Below are 18,391 nucleotides of genomic sequence, written 5' to 3'. Positions count from 1 at the left end.
TGTGGTTATGTTTTTCACTTACGCGGGGTATATTTTTGTTAAATATTTTAACCCCAATATTTTAACATCCGGCTCGAAGGACCAAAAAATGTTGCAGCGAAAATAAAACTTTGGTTTTAATTTAGTTTTAATGTGTTTTATTAATCAAGTTATGTTACACGCGTACTTTCTGTAAAAACAAACTAACTCGGACAACGTGTTTCGGTGTCAAAAGAACAGACAAAAAAGAGAGAGAAAAGATAGAGAGTTGTAACGAACTATAACTTACAATGTCAATCATTGTCACAACATACAATAGGCATAGGAGAACAAAATAAAACATAGAAAACAGTGTTGCCATATTGGCGCGAACATAGCCGTTATATTGGGGTCTATACGACGACATGGACCTGCATAGGTAACATTTGTCACAAGCCATTACAATATTCAAATGCGAAACTTAAAAAAATCGGTAACAATGTAGCTAAAATCATGAAAGTACCGAATATCGGGAGGTACCGTTATATGGGGCTATACGAAGAAGTGGACCGCTCAGACAATTTTCTGTCTTAGGCTGTAGTATCCATTACGAACATCAAATACCAAATTTAAAACAATTCCGGCGAATAATGCCGCTAAAATCAACAAAGTACCGAATATTGGAAGGTACCATTATATGGGGTCTATACAAAGACGTGGACCTGCATAGACAATTTTATGTCATAGGCTGTAGTATCCACTACGAACATCAAATACCAAATTTGAAACAATTCCGACAAAAAATGTCGCTAAAATAATCAAAATACGGAATATCGGGAGGTACTGTTATATGGGGGCTATACGAAGAGGTGGACCTGCACAGGGAATTTTCTGTCTTAGGCTGTAGTATCCATTACGAACTTTAAATACAAAATTTGAAGCAATTCCGGTGAATAATGTCGCTAAAATCATCAAAAACAGAATATCGGGAGGTATCGTTATATGGGGGCTATACGAAGACGTGGACCTGCACAGACAATTTTGTTTTAGGCTGTAGTATCCATTATGAACTTCAAACACCAAATTTGAAACTATTCCGGTGAATAATATAGCTAGAATCATCAAAATACCGAATATCGGGGCTATACGAAGACGTAGACCTATATGACCCATTTTCAATACCAAAAGTCCTGCAGACATAATACACATTTGAGTAAAATTGTATCAACCTACTTCATTTCGTTCGGAAGGATGTTACAAAAATCAAGTACAAAAGATTGTTTAAAAAATCGCGGAAATTATTGGCTGCTATGAAAATCGTGGATTCTTTAAGTCTTCTCAACTTTATATAAATCACGGATTTTTAAGGATATTAAAGGCAATACCCGCTTTATATAAATATAGTTTATAAATATTATTATGTACAATTATAAATGAATACGTAACGTTCAGTGGTAGGGGTTGGTTGGTCGTAAAGACCACTATGAAACCCATCAATATTAACAACATCTTTCCATAACTGCCGGCACGTGACGCGTGGACACTCCATTTAATTTGCAATTTTACTCATCATAATTGCTGAGCGGCAACTCTCAAGAGATGCGATACTAAGTATTGACGGTGATCAGACTTGTATGGAGCTGTTTGAATGCACATTTTGTCCTGCGGATGGATGGCCGTACACATACTACGAGTTACTTCATCTTCTGAGTTTATGGCCAGGGCTAAACTAGTTTATGATGGCAGCTACCGGAGTTCCTGTTGTATTTTCGTTTTTTTGCTTTTCATTATCGCAGTAAAGATTGTTTCGATCGCATCTTGATCATAAAAAAACCTATGATTGTGCTGACGATGAAGATGAGGGAAAATGAAATGCATGAAAATCCATTAAATTGGCACGTGATAAACGTTAATGATTGACAAATTTACCAAATGGGTCCATTTGGTGGGGGACTTGGTGATGACACACCAAACGACAGCCTTATTTGAGTATTGAACTGGTAGACAGACATTCAGTCAGTCAGGCAGGTATGATGTTGGGCGGGCGAATATTATTACAGCATGACAGAAATATTAAACATTTAATTGAGAGATGTGAGTGGAAATATTAATTAGCGAGAGGTTGGCAATCAGGTTGTCACCGACACTGATGAGGATCACAACTTCGGCAAATGGACAATTGGTGGACAAGTGGCAACATGGTTGTTAACAGATGTATTGAAAATGAAGATATTAAAAATTACCATAATTGGTAACACCTTTATTCCAAGGAAAGCAAAAGGGATGCAGGGCTAGGGTAAAGGTATAATTATTATGTGGAAAAACTGTTGCTTACTCTAAAAAAAAATGGAAAAAGGTTCTAAAGTGGTATTTTATTTTGAAATTAAAAATAATTTGTTTCATTTGAAATTGGAGGTAAAAATAGGCTATTACAAAAATTGTCTTAGAATTAACTTTTTTGAAGGTCCCTGAAAAATATTTAAATACACTTATAGTAATAAAAATACAGCAATAAACGTGGACTTTTTAAATATTTTTTTTCAAGGACCATATCAGCAATAAACGTGGATTTTTTAAATAATTTTTTCAAAGACCATATCAGCAATAAACGTGGATTTTTAAATAATTTTTTTCAAGGACCAACAGACCAATAAACCTGGATTTTTTAAATAATTTTTTTCAAGAACCAATAGACCAATAAATGTGGATTTTTTAAATAATTTTTTTCAAGGACCATATCAGCAATAAACGTGATTTTTTTAAATAATTTTTTTCAAGGACCAACAGACCAATAAACCTGAATATTTAAAATAATTTTTTTTCAAGGACTATATCAGCAATAAACTTAGATTTTTTAAAAAAAATTTTTTTCAAGGAACAACCGACCAATAAGCGTGGATTTTTTGAGGAATTTTTTTCAAGGACCAACAGACCAATAAACCTTAATTTTTTAAATAATTTTTTCAAAGACCAACAGACTAATAAACCTTGATTTAAAAAAAAATATTAAAGACCACCATTGGTGTGATATATTTTTTAAATAATTTTTTTCAAGGACCACATCAGCAATAAACGTGGATTTTTAAATAATTTTTTTCAAGGACCAATAGACCAATAAACCTTGATTTTTTAAATAATTTTTTTTAAGGATTTTTTAAATAATTTTTTTCAAGGACCAACAGACCAATAAACCTTGATTTTTTAAATAATTTTTTTCAAGGACTATATCAGCAATAAACATGGATTTTTTAAATAATTTTTTTCAAGGACCAACAGACCAATAAACATGGATTTTTAAAATATTTTTTTTTCAAGGACCAACAGACCAATAAACCTGGATTTTTTAAATAATTCTTTTTCAAGAACCAACAGACCAATAAATGTGGATTTTTTAAATAATTTTTTTCAAGGACCACATCAGCAATAAACGTGGATTTTTTAAATAATTTTTTTTTTCAAGGAACAACCGACCAATAAGCGTGGATTTTTTGAGGAATTTTTTCAAGGACCAACAAATCTAAAACTTTGATTTTTTAAATAATTTTTTCAAAGACCACCAGACCAATAAACATGTATTTTTTAAATAATTTTTTTAAGGACCAAGAGATGTGTATTCTTAAATAATGGGTTTTTTAATAAAGGACCAACAGACCAAAAAGGCTCTTTTTTATTTTTTTATAGAAAAACTTACCAAAAATTATCAATATTTTGGTTAAATTTTTCAAAGACCTTGCCAACGATATTTTTTAAAAAAGTATTTTTGCTGTCAGCCTTTTCTCTACGAACCCACAAATTTAATTTTTTTTTTAAAAATATAAGATTTTGTATACGAGTAGCTTTGAAAAACATTTTAAAGGACCCATGATATTTGGTCAGAAGATCCTTGATTTTTTTTATTCATAATTTTTGGGCATGCTCCCATGTTTATAGAATTATTGTTGAGGGGGTTCTAGAAGAAATTCTCTTACAAATGTCCAATTCTTGGTCTGGATGAAAAAATCTAAAAAATTTTAGAATATTTTGAAATGGGTGCCGCCAAAAAAATTAATATTCTTGTCGATAAAATTCTTTAAAAATCACAGCAATCGTGGGTTTTTTATATGCTCAGCCTTATGGCTATAGAGTGTATGCATATATCTTTTAATTCAGTCAAAACGTCAAATCCGTTTCAGGATGTCCGTCTGGCAGACTTGATAACTCTCGAAGGGAGTATCCGATTTTATCCATATTTGGTACATCGTAATTTCATTGTCAAACTTAGATCGAGTTCGGAAACGGGCAATATCGGTACACTTTTTTACTGCATAGAAATTCTAATATATGCATCAGTGCTAAGTCAGGTGCGAAAATGGATAATATCGGTCCACTCTATCAAGTGCCTCTCCCTCTGCTTCTGGTACCTCCTCCACAAAGGGTCAACATTTTGAATATCCATGAAGCTCATAAAACGCGAATTAACATCCGATTCCATTCAGATTTGGCACATCTCAATCAACAATATATCCGTTATAAAGATGGTAGAGATCGAACCATTTCTTCTGGTACCTCCCCCACATATGTTTAACGATTTTGAAAAAAACAAAACGCTCAAAGAGGCGAAATAAGCATCCAACTCTCTTCAAATTTCAAACATCCAAATAAAAAGTATTTTTCTTCAAATTCAGCGATACTTGGTATGAGAGTCCTTGAATATATTTTTGCTAAAATTTTTGGACAGAGAGTCTTCAATTTTTTTTAAATAAAAATCCTCGTTTTTTTCTGGGTTGAAGTCTCTGAAAATTACATTTTAAATCAAAAATTCTTAACTTAGAAGAACTTGAACATTTTTTGTCTTGGGAGTTCTAAAATCCACAATTAGTTCCATGAAAAATACGTTTGTTTCAAAAAACCCACAATTTTTGCCTGGGAGTTCGTGAAAATTTGTATTTTAGTCCAATTATTCGCAATTCTTTGCCTGAAAGCCCTTGAAATTTAGTTCTCAATATTTTTGCTTGCTTCTTGGCCTGAGTCCCACAAAAAATGTAAAATCCACGTTTTAAAATCCACGAATCTTGGCCTTGCAGTCTTTGAATGTTCCTTAAATTTATTTATTTCCAAATCCACAATTATTGGCTGGTTGTTCTTGAAAATATGTTTTTTTTTTTTTGAAGTTTCAATGTAAGGGAGTCCTTTAGAAACCAAGAACTCTTGTTTGGCCTGGGAGACTTTGAAAAATATATTTTTAAATCCTTGATTTTCCACTTGGGAGTCCTTGAAAGTAATTTAAGAAATTCACTATTTCTAGCATAGAATTCCTTAAAAAAAACATTTTTTTAATTCCAAGAAAATTCTTTTATTTTTTATTAATAATTCTTTTTAGTCGCCATTTTTGGCTTGGCAGACCTCCAAAAATGGTTTTAAAACCCGTCATTTTTGGTATTGGAGTGTTGATAAATATTTTTCGTCTATTTTTGGCCTTTGAGTCCTGGGAAAATATTTTTAAAATAGTCCACGGTTATTTTCCACGATGTTAAAGAGGTTTGTTTTTTGAAAAAAAAACAAAAAAAAATGAAATGAAATCATATTAAAAGGTATGTCTTGTGTAGAGGTTGTAGCAAAAGTTGCCATTTTTTTTTTAAAATTACGTAAATTTGATAAAAATTGTATGACTTTCGGATTTTTCTCATATTTTGTAGCTCATGTTTAGAAGTTCTTGGTTCTTCTGATTTCTGTTTACAGTCTAGAGTATAGTCCTGGAAGGCGTTGAAAATATTTTTAGGAAATCCACATTTGAGGGCTTGAAAGTCCTTTAAAAATTGCCAAATTTTTTACTGGATTTAAAATTCAAAAAAATACCTTATTTGGGGAGTTAGCAAAAGAAATGGACCCATGCTTTTTTACTTCAAAAATCGTTCTAAATTTCATAAATTTTATGAGGTTTGGATTTTGGATCAACACGGATTTTTATTTCAATGGCCTTCTACAAATCGCCTTTAGAAGCCCTTACCTCTCTCGTATATTTTCCTAATTTTGCATTTTGGTTGAATAAGCCATATATGCACATATCTTATCTTCCTTTGTGAATGCGAGTGTGTGTTCGAGAGCTTTTTGATGCCAAAAGTGCCTGAAAGCATCCATAATGGCACCATCGAAGAAAATTCGTGACAAAAGCAGGAACTTCTTCAACCAACCAACCGACCGACATCAGCAGCATATGTTTGAAATGGCAAATACGTTGTGTGCACCTCCCCCATCCCCATTGTCGTTATTGCTCATTTTCCAGAGCTCTTTGTAATGATTGGAATTTCGCAGAGGAACGAAGATTCTTTGATGTTCTATTTGTGACAAATAATTTCTTCTTTAACTTTTGTCATTTGCATGTGCGCCCTTAAAACATATTTTTTTCGCAAATTTTTTCTTTTCTTTTTTTTCTTTGTACCTTTGACTGGGAGTGTGTTTTGGGTCTTTTTGTGTATCGAATAGCCCCAAAGATTTAATTTCCTTTTATAGAAACATTTTTTGCCAAAATAAATGGAGATCCTAGAGTTCAGGAAAGAATTTCATTCATGTGTGAAGATTTTAATTGCTGTATTTAGGGAGCAGTTTGAAATAAATAAATTGTATTAAATGATATGAGGGAATCTCTAAAAAACGCTTTTAAGGGGAGGTAAGAAATTGTAATTTCTTGTTTGAATAATTTTTGGGAGATAAAATTATCCTTTTTGAAAGGTAAAATGGAAAGTTTCAGATCATTAAATACAATATTAAAATTCAAGTTTTAAGAGCTCATCCAAAACTTATGGTACTTCAAATGTGTACCCATTAGTACTTTTCGTACGCTTAATATTATTCTGAATGTGAAAGAACCCCGTTTATGGTACCACGAAAAAAGGACACGACAAAGTGTTGAAGGATTTTTGAAGAATTTTTCCTGAGGGATTATTTATGGCGGAAACGAGGATTTTTTAAGAATATTTTTTGAGGGATTATTAGAGGGGTCCATTGAAGGAAGAAACGAGGATTTATCATGAAAATTTCCTGAGGGACTATTGAAGACACCAAGAAAGATTTTTAAGATCATTTTTGGAGGGACTATTGACGACAGGAATGAGAGTTTTCGTAGTATATTTTTAGGGACTATTGAGGGCAGAAATGAGGCATATGAAGAATATTTTCTGAGGGACTATTAAAGACAGAAAAGAGAATTTTTTAAGAATATTATTTGTGAAGGACTAATGAGAACAAAAACATTTATTTTTGACGGATCACCGAAGTCACAAACTTGGATTTTTTCGGAATATTTTTTGAAGGTCCTTTGAAGACAGAACGAGGATTTTTTAAGAAATTTTTCTGAGTGACTATTGAACATAGAAACTAGGATTTTTTAAGAATATTTTTGAGGGACTTATGAACATAGAAACTAGGATTTTTTAAGAATGTTTTTGAGGTACTATTAAAGACAAAAATAAGGATTTTTTGAGAATATTTTTGAGATAGATTTGTGATATTTTAAAAATATTTTTTGAGGGTCCATTGAAGACAGAAACGAGGATTTATCATGAAAATTTCCTGAGGGAATATTGAAGACACCAACAAGGATTTTTAAGAATATTTTTGAGGGACCATTGAAGACAGGAACGAGGATTCTTAGGAGTATATTTTTAGGGACTATTGAGGGCAGAAATGAGGAATATGTAGAATATGTTCTGAAGGACTATTAAAGACAGAAAAGAGGATTTTTTAGGAATTTTATTTGTGAAGGACTAATATGAACAAAAACTTCTATTTTTGAGGGATCACCGAAGTCACAAACTTGGATTTTTTCGGAATATTTTTTGAAGGTCCTTTGAAGACAGAACGAGGATTTTTTATGAAACGAGAACTTATTATGAAAATTTCCTGAGGGACTATTGAAGACACCAAGAAGAATTTTTAAGAATATTTTTGGAGGGACTATTGAAGACAGGAACGAGGATGCTTAGGAGTATATTTTTAGGGATTATTGAGGGCAGAAATGAGGAATATGAAGAATATTTTCTGAGGGACTATTAAAGACAGAAAAGAGGATTTTTTAAGAATATTATTTGTGAAGAACTAATGAGAACAAAAACTTAATGTGATTTCTTTATATTTGGCTGGAAAACCACAAGTGGGTATCGTTAGGGTACTCCAGCATTTAAATGTGAAGAAATCTTTTGTGTCTCGTAACGTGATACTGGTAGCGTAGCCCGACGTCAAGGAAGTGGACGAAAGAAAACAGCAACATCAGCAGAAATGGTTCGAAAATAAAAAAGCGACTTGATCGAAACCCTCATCGAAGTGGCCGAAAAATGGTTCGTGAGCTAAACATATCACAATATTCCATTCGGCAAATATTGAAAAATGAGCTCGGGGTAAAGACATTGAAATTCCAAAAAGTACAAGAACTTATACCGCAACAGCAACAGAAAGAAAATAGATTCAAAGAAGCTAAAGAGTTGCTTCGCTTGGCCGAAAGTGTTGAGCTGCCGAATTTGGTTTACTCCGCTCCGATGAAAAAACATTCATTGTCCAGCAGTTTGTAAACAAACAAAATGATCGTGTTTACTTGCCCAAGATATCAGCTGAAAATGTGCACCTTCGGTTGGCCACCAGAACTCAAGCGCCGGCCATGGGGATGGTGTGGGCCGCCATAACAGCCGATGGTCGCTCTCCGCTCGTATTAATCGACCGTGGCATCAGAATAAATGCCGAATATTATCGCGAAAATATTCTTGAGGGTGTATTAAAGCCTTGGGCACTCAAACATTTTGGCCGCAGACCTTGGACATTCCAACAGGGCACTAAAAAATACCAAAGTGTCGAACACCTCAAGCAAGCGCTTCACCGGGAATGGACCAAAAACACCGCAGAACAATATTCGGGCAGCGTGTGACGGTTTCATTGGCCGTTTGAAGACCATAATTCGTTCCAAAGGTGACCAATTGGAACAAATCTAAACTTATTCTAAAATTTGATGCTATTTCCAACAATTGTTGCTTTCATTCAATAAAATTTTAAAAAAATAAATGTAAAAATGATGGGGTTTGACTTTGTTGCTGATGTTGATGTTTATTTCGTTTTCTTTCAGCGTTTTGTTTTCCAAAATCTTGAACCTTATGTGTGGGGTAGGTACCAGAAGAAATGGTCGGAACTCTACCGTCTTTATAACAGAGCTTCTGTTGATGGAAATATTGAGATGTACCCAGTCTAAATGGAATCGGATGTTAATTTCGCGACTTATGAGCTTCATAGATATTCAAAATTCAGACCCTTTGTTGGGTACCAAAAGGTGTGGACTTATATATTCCATCTTCACAGCAGATCTTGTGTCAGTAAAAATAATGGGATGTGTGCAATTTGAAGACAATCAGATCCTTACATCACATTTTATAAGAGGTAGAAGCAGATACTTGATGTAGTGGACCGATATTGTCAATATTCGCACCTTACCTTGCACTGATGCAAATATTGGGATTTGCAAAGTTAAAGCGAAATCGGATAATGCTTTCGCTATTTTTTTTTTTTTTTTTTTTGAAAATTTCGATCTTTTGTGGTAGACGTAGCAGAAGGAGTTGACCGATGTTGCCTATCTCCGAACTGGATCTAAGTATGATAATAATATTCCGATGTAACAAGTTTAGACCAAATCGGATACTCCCTTCGAGAGTTATCGTGCGCTCCACCCAGACAGAGGGACGGAAAAACTTCGCTAGATCGATTTTAAATGACCTGAAACGGATTTAGTCCAAAGAGACCTAGGGACTAAAACAGTTATTTCGATGAGCTATATGGCTGAGTGTATAAAAAATTAAACAAATTGTGTTCCCCTCATTGCTTAAAGGACTAAATACCACAAATGTCTTTAATGATTGTTTAAATACGATATCCTTGCTGCAGCTATCCTTAAAACGAACCCAGTTTTTTTTTATTTCCAAAAACCAACAAATATATGTTTGTAGTAACACACCTATACAACTCCGGCCAAAATGAAGGAAAAAGAGGATTTGATTAAATTTATGTCTGTATTTGACAATGTATGAATGATTGAATAAAGACGAAAACAAAATAAACCCCCCTCCCTCCCTCTCACAATTTCATACCAACCATTATCCTTATAGTATTGTCAAAATAAAACCCAGGAGTGGGATGATGCTGTGTTTTGTGTCATTGCATACATTTTTGTTGTTGTTGTCATTGCTGTTGTTGTTATCCTGCAACAGTTGTTAAAAATCCCACACACCCACACACACAGAGATACACTTTGTTTTCTCTAAACAATGTTGTCAAAGACGACGATGATGCTGTCAGAGAGTGGTTATTGTTGTTGACGTTTCCTGGTTGTTCCCTTCATTTTTTTTTGAAGAGAAGGCCTTGTTCTTTACACACAAAACAATTGAAATTCTTATTTATTTTGGTCTTGTTCTAGCATCTATTATAGGATGGTAGGTGTACTAGGTTTTTCAAGCCTTTTTTAAATTTATAAATTTAAAGGAGGTTTCATGGGTCTTTTAGAGGAAGAAATTCCAAAGCCTTCCAAATATTTTCAGATGTCACAATATTTCTCAAAATTGCATGTAAGAAACTCCCATCATGTTGTGAGGGCTCTAAATAAAAAAATCATGTCGAGAAATTTAGGGGTAATTTGAAAAATATATTCTTCAAAACTCCACGTTAGAGGCTGCATGAGTTATTTAAAAAAATGCTTCATAGAATTCGTTTCGGAGGCCACGAATTTTGTTTGAACACATATTTTACTAAAAATAAGAGAAATATTCAGATATAACAAGGTGTAAAGAAGTTATGACAGATAAAAGTATTGAAAATTGTAACCCTTCATGGGTGAGGTACCAGAAGGGATTCGTAGATATATATCATCTTCACAAAATGTTTGGATGTGGATATTTTGAAGAAAGTCGGATGCTTATTTGCTTGCTTTGAGTGCTTTTTTGTCAAAATATTGAATCCTTTGTGGGAGAGATACCAGAAGATGTGGTAGGATCTCTACCATATTTATAATAGATATTGTGTGGATGGAAATATTGAGATGTACAAAGTCTAAATGAAATCGGATATTAATTTCGAGTTTTATGAGTTTCATAGATTTTAAAAAAGTTTAACCTTTGTGGGGGAAGTACCAGATGGAGTGGACCGATATATTCCATCTTAACACCAGGCCTTGGGTTAATATAAATATTTGAAAAATATATTCTTCAAAACTCCACTTTGGAGGCTGCATGAGTTTTTTAAAAAAAAAAAAATGCTTCATAGAATTCGTTTTGGAGGCCCCGAATTTTGTTTGAACACATATTTTTCTAAAAATACTCTTTGGAAGCTTTAAAAATCTACTTTGGGTGTTTTGAAAAATATTTATTAAAAGTGCACGCCTAAAGCTTTGAGGGTTCTATAGAAAGTTCCTGCTCGATATTTGGGGGAATTCAATATTCATTGACAATGTTTCTTTAAAAACATAAGTTGGTCATTGAAAAATATTGAAAAAAAAAAACTCAAAAACTTCGGATAGGACGATCTGACGACCCTTTAAGCTAAAACACTATGTTTAAAGCTCTGAGAGTCATTCAAAATAAAATATCCTCACAGAAGAAGTAGAAGTCTGTGGCACTTTTCTTTTACACAGTCCAGGGATCCTTTAGAGACACATTTTTAAAAATTTTTATTGGAAGCTTTGTGGGTGCTTCAAAAGGATATCGGTTAAAGACATACGCTGATGGCTCTGAGAGTCCTTTGAAATGATAATTCCATGGAAATATTTTCTCAAAAAAGGTTCTTAGAAAATATGATGGAAAATGTTTCAGATTCAAGATCCTATAGTCCTTTATGGAAAAACTCTAAATAATCCACATTAAAAGCTCTGTTTTTAACACTGAAAAAATATCCATATTATATCAACAATGGAAATTGTAATGATCCTTTCGTACCTTTCCAATGTTCAGAGGGCCTATTGAGAAACATTTGTAAATATTGTAAAATATTCTTAAAACCCTAAATAGGTTCTTAAAACGACTTTAAATCCTATGATGGAAGCTCTGAAGTTTCAATGAAATTAATTCTTAAATAAAGCACGTTAGAAGGTCTGTAAATCCATCATTACATATTTATGGGACCCCAAAAGAACTCTTCAGAAATGTACGCTGACAGGATTCAGGCCCTTTAAAAAATCTTCTTAAAACAGGCATTGCTGGGCAGTTGGTCCTTTGAAAAATATTTATAAAAAATCCAGGATAATAGCTCAGATAGTCCTTTAGAAAATATATATATTTTTTAAAAAAAATATGATTTAAAATATCCAGGATTCTAGCTCAGAAAGTTCTTAAAAACCCACGATTTTGCTCTGAGTGTCCTTCAGAAAATATTCTTTAAAAATCCACAATTATAGCTCAGATAGACCTTCTCAAAGAGTTCTTGAAAAAATATTTAATACAAATCCAGAATTATTTTTCAAAGAGTTGTTGATAAGTTTATTCTTTAGAAACCCTGGATTATAGCACAGACCCTTTATTTAAAAAAAATCGCGATTATGGATCCGAAAGTCCTTCCAAAAATATTTTTAAAGAATCCACGATTATTGCTCAGATTTTTCAAAAAATATATATTTTTAAAAATTCAGGATTATAGGTCAGATAAAAATTGAATTAAATTAAAGCTCAGACATTCCTTAACAAATATTCTTAAAAAATCCACGATTGCGGGTCAGTTGGTCCTTTGAAAAATATTTTTAAAAAATCCTTGAAGAGAAGGGCTCTGGAAAAATTATAACAAGTGAAAAAGCAGTAAGTTCGGACGGATTTTTCACAGATTTTTCAAAAAATTATATCAGACTCTGCTCTGCTCAGACATTCCATAACAAATATTCTTAAAAATTCCACGATTACAGGTCAGTTGGTTCTTTGAAAAATATTTTTAAAAAAAGCCTTGAAGAGAAGGTTTCTTGAAAAATGATAACAAGTAAAATAGCAGTAAGTTCGGCCGGGCCGAACCTTCAACACCACACACCATTTGGAAATTTTCAACAAATAAAAAAATAAAATAAAATCTGTTAAAAATTCTTAAAAATACCGAATATAGCCGTTATATTGGGGTCTATACGAAGACGTGGACCTGTATAGGCAACTGTTGTCATAGGACATTACAATATTCAAATACGAAGTTTCCAATAATGAATATTGTAATGAAAATCGTCAAAATACCGAATATAAGTAGGTACCGATATACATGCTGAGATGGGTCCTCAAGAGAATTCCTCAAGATATGTACGCTGACAAGTTTTAGGCCTTCTTCTTAAAACAGGCATTGCTTGGCAGTTGTATCTTAAAAAATATTTATAAAAAATCCAAGATAAAAGCTCAGAAAGTCCTTCAGAAAATATATTTTTTGAAAAAAATATGATTCAAAAAATTCCAGTTTTATTGCTCGGAAAGTTCTTAAAAAACATAATTTTTGCTCAGAGTGTCCTTCAGAAAATATTCTTTAAAAATCCACGATTATAGCTCAGACAGACCTTCTCAAAGAGTTCTTGAAAAAATATTAAATAAAAATCCAGAATTATTTTTCAAAGAGTTTTTGATAAGTTTATTCTTTACAAACCACGGAATATAGCCGTTTATTTAAAAAAACACGATTATAGCTCCGAAAGTACTTCCAAAAATATTTTTAAAGAATCCACAGATATTGCCTAGACTTTCCAAAAAAAAATATATATTTTTTAAAATTCAGGGTTATAGGCCAAATAGAAATCCTCGATTAAAGCTCAGACCCTTTATTTTAAAAAAATCGCGATTATGGATCCGAAAGTCCTTCCAAAAATATTTTTAAAGAATCCACGATTATTGCTCAGATTTTTAAAAAAAATATATAAATCCTCGACTAAAGCTCAGACATTCCTTAACAAATATACTTAAAAATTCCACGATTGTAGGTTCAGTTGGTCCTTTGAAAAATATTTTTAAAAAATCCTTGAAGAGAAGGGTTCTTGAAAAATTATAACAAGTAAATAAGCAGTAAGTTCGGCCGGGCCGAACCTTCAATACCCCACACCATTTGGAAGGGATTTGGAAATTTTCAAAAAAAAAAAAAAATAATAAATAAATAAATAAATAAATAATTAAATAAATAAAATAAATTCCGTTAAAAATTATTTTAAAATCTTAAAAATACCGAATATAGCCATTATATTGGGGTCTATACGAGGACGTGGACCTGCATAGGCAACTGTTGTCATAGGACATTACAATATTCAAATACGAAGTTTCCAATAATGAAAATTGAATATTGTACTTAAAATCGTCAAAATAGCGAATATAAGGAGGTACCGATATACATGCTGAGATGGGACCTCAAAAGAACTATTCAGAAATGCACGATGACAGGTTTTAGGCCCTCTTAAAAATCTTCTTAAAACAGGCATTCGAAAAATATTTATAAGAAATCCATGATAATAGCTCATATAGTCCGTCCTTCAGAAGATATATTAAAAAATAAGATTTAATAAATCCAGGATTATAGCTCAGAAAGTTCTTAAAAACCACAATTTTTGCTCAGAGTGTCTGTCAGAAAAAAATCCAGAATTGTAGCTCAGATAGACCTGTTCAAAGAATTCTTAATTATAGTTCCGAAAGTCCTTCCAAAAATATGTTTAAAGAATCCACGATTATTGCTCAGATTTTCCAAAAAATATGTATATTTAAAAATTGTGGATTGTAGGTCAGATAGAAATCCTCGATTACAGCTCAGACGTTCCTTAACAAATATTATTTAAAAATCCACGATTGCAGGCCAGTTGGTATTTTGCAAAATAATTAAAAAAATATATCCTTGAAGATAAGGGTTCCTAAAAAAAATAACAAGTAAAATACAGTAAGTTCGGTCGGGGCGAACCTTCAATACCCCACACCATTTAGAAAGAATTTGGAAATTTTCAAAAAAAAAATAATAAATAAATAAATCCATTAAAAATTCTGTTAAACTCTTAAAAATACCGAAGATAACCGTTATATTGGGGTTCTATATGAAGTCGTGGACCTACATAGGCAACTGTTGTTATAGGATATTACAATATTCAAATACAAAGTTCTAATAATTTTGGTGAATATTGTGCTTAAAATCGTCAAAATACCGAATATAAGGAGGTGCCGATATACAGGGTGAGATGAAAAACCGCAACAAACTTCAGACTGCTGTCATTACTAATCCACTCGTCCGACAGCTGTTAAAATTATTCCAGTGACAGCTCATTATATTGTTTACAAGCTTACTAAATTTTGGTGAGAAGTTTCCAGAAAAAAAGTTTTTCGTGATGGAATTCAAGCGTGATAGTGTGATTTCCTTATATTTTTGGCTGGAAAACCACAAGTGGCTATCGTTGGAGCACTCCAGCATTTAAATGTGAATAAATCTTTTGTGTCTCGTACCACCGCTCGTTACCGTGATACTGGTAGCGTAGCCCGACGTCAAGGAAGTGGACGGAAGAAAACAGCAACATCAGCAGAAATGGTTCGAAACGTAAATAAGCGACTTGATCGAAACCCGCGACGCAGTGGCTGAAAAAAGGCTCGTGAGCTGAACATTTCGCAATATTCCATTCGGCAAATATTGAAAAATGAGCGCGGGTAAAGCCATTGAAATTCCAAAAAGTGCAAGAACTTATACCGCAACGGAAAGAAAGAAAATAGACTCAAAAGAGCTAAAGAGTTGTTTCGCTTGGCTGAAAGTGGTGAATAGGTTTTAAAATGGAAATTGTAATGATCCTTATGTCCCTTTCGAGTGTTCGGAGGGCCTATTGAGAAAAAATTGTAAATATTGTAAAATATTCTTAAAAACCCAAATAGGTTCTTAAAAAGACTTTAAATCCTATGGTGGCAGCTCTGACGTTTCTATGAAATGAATTCTTAAAAGAAGCACGTTGGAAGGTCTGTAACTCAAACACTACATATTTATGGGACCCCAAAATAACTCTTCCGAAATGAACACTGACAGGTTTTAGGCCCTTTGAAAATTTTTCTGAAAACAGGCTTGCTGGGCAGTGGTACATTGAAAAATATTTATAAATAATCCAGGATAATAGCTCAGATAGTCCTTCAGAAAATATTTTTTTTTAAATTAATGTTGTATTATGAACTGCCGAATTTGTTTTTCTCCGATGAGAAAACATTCTTGTAAACAAACAAAAAGATTGTGTTTACTTGTCAAATCGGTCAGCTGAAAATATGCACCTTCGGTTGGCCACCAGAACTCAAGTGCCGGCCATGGTGATGGTGTGGGCCGCCATACAGCCGATGGTCGCTCTCCGCTCCTATTAATCGACCGTGGCATCAGAATAAATGCCAAATATTATCGCGAAAATATTCTGAAGGGTGTATTAAAGCCTTGGGCACTCGAACATTTTGTCCGCAGACCTTGGACATTCCAACAGGACTCAGCATCATTGCACTCAGCGCGCGCCACCCAATAATGGTTACAAAATGAGGTTTCTCGCTTCATTTCCAGTGCACAGTGGCTACCAAAATCTCCGGATACCAATCCGTTGGACTATTGCGTCCGGGAATGGGCCAAAATACCGCAGAGCAACATACAAGCAGCGTGTGACGGTTTCATTGGCCGTTTGAAGGCCATAATTCGTGCCAAAGGTGACCAATTCGAACTCTAAACTTATTCTAAAATTTGATGCTATTTCCGACATTTTTATACCCTCCACCGTAGTATGGAGGGTATATTAAGTTTGTCGTTCCGTTTGTAGCACCTCGAAATACACATTTTAGACCCCACAAAGTATATATATTCCTGATCAGCATAAAATTTTATGTCGATTTGGCGATGTCCGTCCGTCCGTCTATCCATCTGTCCGTCTGTGGAAATCACTGTAGCTTCTAGGCCCAATTTTTGGTATAGCCCCCACATAACTGTACCTCCCGATATTCGGTATTTTAATGGTTTTAGCGAATTTCTTCACCGGAATTGTTTCAAATTTGGTATTCGAAGTTCATAACGGATACTACGGCCTAATACAGAAAATTGTCTGTGCAGGTCCACGTCTTCGTATAGCCCCCATATAAGATTATCTCCCGATATTCGGTATTTTGATGATTTTAGCGAATTTCTTCACCGGAATTGTTTCAAATTTGGTATTTGAAGTTCATAATAGATCCTACAGCCTAAGACAGAAAATTGTCTGTGCAGGTTCACCTCTTCGTAAAGCCCCCATATAACGGTACCTCCCGATATTCGGTATTTCAATGACTTTAGGGACATTTTTCACCAGAATTGTTTCAAATTTGATATTTGAAGTTCGTAATGGCAGTGCAGGTCCACGTCTTCGTATAGCCCCATATAACGGTACCTCCTGATATTCGGTATTTTGATTTTATCGACATTATAGCGATTTTTTTAAGTTTCGCATTTTAATATTGCAATGGCTTATGACAAATGTTACCTACGCAGGTTCATGTCGTTGTATAGACCCTAATATAATAGCTACATTCGGTATTTTTAAGATTTTAACAGAAGTTTTAATTGATTTTATTGCTTTTGAGATGTGCCAAATTCGTTCTAAATGGTGAAGGATTTTCAAAGTTCGGCCGAACTTAAAGCTATTATACTTGTTTGCTTTCATTCAACAAAATTTAAAAAAAAAATGTAAAAATTACTTTGTTGTAGTTTTTTATCTCACCCTGTAGCCGTATGGCTGAGGGTATACATTTTTATTGGAGCAATTGATATACCGGACCGAGTTTCACCAAATGGAAAATTTCAATTTGAGCTTAAACCGATTTTGTTCAAAGAGACCTAGGGTCTAAAACCCGTATTTCGATGATGCAACTTTTGGCCGTTTCTAATCATAAATACCCTCTGTAGATATATACCCTCTGAGGGTATAAATATACGCGATTATAGCGAATATAAATTGAATAAATCCGCGATTATAGTTTGAAAAGCTTTTAGAAAAATCCAATTATAGTTCCTTTGAAAATCCTTGAATATAAAATACCATCTATAGATACCCTAGCTTGGCAGACCTTCCGAAGTTGCACTAAAATATATATAAAAGACATTTTAAAGGTCCTTTCTACACATAAGTACTTTTTAAAAATCTTGTACACATGGAAGTCTTCTGAAAGACCTCTATAAAAAGAAGTCCTTTTTGAAACCCTTCCCCGATTAGGGGTACAACATATTCGTTGCTGGAGTTCTTAAAGCCGTTTTCCGCTTTCTTTGTATTTTTTTTTATATCAAATTCCTTGTTTGTACTCCTCCTTTTTTCGGCTGTTTTTTTGCATTCATTCATTTCTTTCCCTGTTTTCTTCCATGTCCTGTTTGAATTGCCTCAAAAACACACACACACAACTCCTTGCAAATATTAAAATTTTATTCATTGTTTTATGTTTGCATTGCCGAAAAAAAAGTCGGAGGAAAAAATTTCGCA

This window comes from Musca domestica, unplaced genomic scaffold (genome assembly GCF_030504385.1).
Source record: "Musca domestica strain aabys unplaced genomic scaffold, Musca_domestica.polishedcontigs.V.1.1 38, whole genome shotgun sequence".
Classification (NCBI taxonomy): domain Eukaryota; kingdom Metazoa; phylum Arthropoda; class Insecta; order Diptera; family Muscidae; genus Musca; species Musca domestica.
Note: the sequence above shows the minus strand (reverse complement) of the source record.